Consider the following 3,826-nt stretch of genomic DNA (forward strand, 5'->3'; position numbering starts at 1 on the left):
AATTAAGCTGGAATCTCCTTAGGACTGCCTAAATAAATTTCGGGAATAATAATTGAATCCCTGAATAAAATTTCTGGCGGAAGCCTGGGAGAAATAAATGAAAAAAAATTCATATCATCCAGAATAGTCACTCCGATATTTAGCAATATAGAATACAAAGTCGTGAAGGGAGGAGGAGGTCATGTGAAATGTATAGATCCTGTTTTTGGAAGCATTCTTGGAAGAAATATCGGGCATATCATGAGGATCAATCGGCAAGCAAAGTCTTATGAGAAGACGTCATCCGTTATAGATCCAGCAACCCGATGCACCACCAAGGTTGGGCACCGACACGTCTTCTTCCTCGTAAGATGATTCAACCTTCCTAGTACGGAGATTACTTCCACGATCAATTGGTAGAAAAAGGGAGATGTGGTGATTCCGATCATACTTAGTAGGCCGATAGTTTAAGGAAGCAGCCTGACAGCGACTTCACTGGAGGACACACGCATTGGCTCCCATACGTATTGTCACTTTCCTGTGTCCAACAAAATAATCATCCTATAATTGTTTAGTTCATAGTTCATTACTTTATTAATCAATGTACAATACCACAGACTGGATGAAACCTGTGGAGAACCATGATGTTCCTTACAAGTTGCACGAAACAACTCGTGCAGATTGGGAAGTCGGAGGTCCCACTGTTCGTCAAGGATCAATCAAATTCTTTACAGATGGCTCTAAAGTTGGAATGAAAACAGGAGCAGGAATCTACGGCCCTGGAATACAAAAAGCAGTGGCGATGGGATACTATCCTACGGTGTTTCAAGCGGATAGCCGATTAAGTATGCGCCATTTCGCGAAGGCATCGATCTGAGCTTGAAGGAAACTGCAGTCGGCAATTGAACAGACCCGCAGAAATAGCTTAAGATCGTCTGCGAAAGATAATCTTCGTCCTCGAACAGTGTGATTAACATCGTTGAAGTATAGAAGAAAAAGAACGGGGCCAAGATGGCTGCCCTGCGGTATACCGGAAGTTGCACGAAAACTATCTGAGTGAACGTCACTTATAGTTACCACCAGTTGACGATCTGTAAGGTATGTACAGAACCACCCAAGGAGATTATCGCTAATCCCTAATCTATCAAGTTTTGCGAATGCGATCTCGTGGTTCAACTTATCGAATGCGGCAGTTAAATCAGTGTAAATTACGTCCGTTTGAGCCTGAGCATTCATGCCATTCGTGATGTATGATGTAAGGCACAGCAGGTTCGTAGTTGTAGAACGTCCAGAAGTGAATCCGTGTTGATCAGCACTCAAGTACTGTTTACAGTGCGAATTTATGGAGTCCATAACCACCAGCTCAAAAAGCTTCGAAACAGCGCTTAATGAAGTTATTCCTCGGTAGTTATTAACGTCACACTTGCTAACCTTTTTGTGCACGGGAAACATTTCAGCTATTTTCCAACAAGATGGGAAAATCCCACTAGAGAGCGAGAGTCTGAATAACAGGAGGAGTGGTTCCAAGAGACAAACAGCGTTCGCTTTGAGAAACGTTGATGGTACACCATTAGGTCCGGGTTTTAACGACGATTTAAGCAGCGACAACGCACGTGAGAGCGATCCTTCGTTAACATCAACGGCACTGAGTGTTTGATTTGCCAGTGGAACATTGCTGGCAGCGGTGAAAATGGTGTTGGAGGATAGTTGCTCATCTTCAAACACGCTTGCAAATTTAGTTGAAAAAAGCCTGCAAATCTCTTGAGGAGAAGAAGCCGACTCTCCTTTGTAGACCATGGATGATGGCAAACCGACTTCCTTTCGTTGCTGGTTGATGTAGTTCCAAAAGCATTTCGGGTGGGATTTTAAACGCTGCTGTATTCCTCTTTGATAGCGATCGAAGCAAAAATATAAATATTGATCCAGTTTATACTGGACAACAATGCTACTATACTGCCGTAGTCAGCTCTTCGAAAGTTATAGCATACAGCAACCGGATTCCAGTTGCAATCACGATCCACAATGGTGCCTTCAACCCGAGCAGGAGAAAATAGCTGAAGAATAACTAACTCAGGTATGGAAAACCGAATACCTACAACCTGAATGAGGTATTAAGTAGCCCTGCATAAGAGGTAAAATACCTAAAATAATAACAGGTGTGTATTTTGTGCATAACGCGAGAATAATGATATCAGGTATGGAAATACCTAAATAATAATCAAAGATATTTCCATACAAATAGCGATTTTTCCATTATTCAATAATACCTCAAGCAGTCCTCAACACCAAACCAATAACTCGTTGAGGTATTGTATCAATACCTACAAAATATCAAAATAAGTTATTTTCAATACCTGGACAACCGACCAACACCTTGTCTTGGTATGATACCTGACTTTGGTATGCTCTAGTTATGTGGCAGTTATTCATTCCTGCTCGGGAACGGTAACTACTAAATGAGGATGATGAGCAACCACCTTAACTAGTGGTGCCGGTGCCGGATAGATGGATGGAGCCGTGTCACTATTACTCACGAAGCACAAGTCTAAGGAACGACCATTTTCGTTCACTACATGATTTATATTGCATAGTATCCGAAGCAGCATTGCCGTTTAAAAGCATAATTCTGGAGATTTGACCGCCATCTTGGAACTTAAGCCGCCATCTTGAATTCCAATACCCCTACTACCACCTCCACATCCTAAGGAATGTGTATGCCGAATTTGATTGACATTTCTTGACGCATTCCAGAGTTATGCCTGTGTTCCGGCGAACATATATTAATACGTACGTACATATAAACATACAATCATAAATGTATGTATACACCTACTTATGTATGTATTGATTATCAACTTCCAGGGAAATAATTTTTTTTCGCATTGAAAATGAAGCTCATAGATCGTCACAATATGTATTCTTTGCAGCATCGTTTACGCCACCTGGTGAACCAGTCACAAACTATATTGCCCACTATGAGCAAGGTTTGGGTGTGGAGAACATATTCTCTGAAAGTATTCTAAAATTTTGCATAATTTTTAAGATATTCACATCAAAAGGACTGTTCTATTTATAGGACGCTGGGCGGATATGGGTTAATATGCTGAAACTTTAGGGTATTACGGAGTCAAACAGGCAGAGGTATATATCCAAGGCATTGAATCAAAATTCAACCATCGCGCAACAATGTTGCGACATTCTACCCAATGCGACATAGGTTTGTCCCAACTTGAACAGAATAGGACAAGATCGTGCACCGCGAGTTAGGAGATTTTTAAGCCTTACATTGTGATTTTCGAGCGGTAACTTCAAGTCGATAAACACTGCAACGCTACTGAATATATATCATCAAAAAGTTTCGATTCTGGGTTAGTAATAATTGATTATTCACGAGTTGAAAAGTACGAAACAAATTCAGCTTCCGTTTTGTCTGCAACAAAAATTTTCGAGATCTTGTCATTATCTGTTACCAGTTGGGATAAAGAGTAATCGCCGCGACTTCTTTGTTGCTTGTTTTGTGCCTCTTTTGTCTGACAATTCTCTTCACTGATCCAAGGTAAATTTTAGTTTGAGATTGAATTACATTCCATCAAAATGGAGACTTGTAAAAGTTATCTTTATACCAAAAAAGGGGAAGCGAGACAAGTCGCATCCGAAAGCATATAGACCAATTAGTCTTTCTTCAGTTTTGTTGAAGACTATGGAAAAGGTTTTTGAAGGATTTTATCAATTCTTCTAACATAAAGGAGCATCCCCTGTCTGACTTTCAGTTTGCTTACACTGAAAAAATATTTTGTTGCATTGTACGAAATCGCTCGTCCGGTTTACGAATGCCATTCGTTGTTTT

This window comes from Aedes albopictus, chromosome 1 (genome assembly GCF_035046485.1).
Source record: "Aedes albopictus strain Foshan chromosome 1, AalbF5, whole genome shotgun sequence".
Lineage (NCBI taxonomy): Eukaryota > Metazoa > Arthropoda > Insecta > Diptera > Culicidae > Aedes > Aedes albopictus.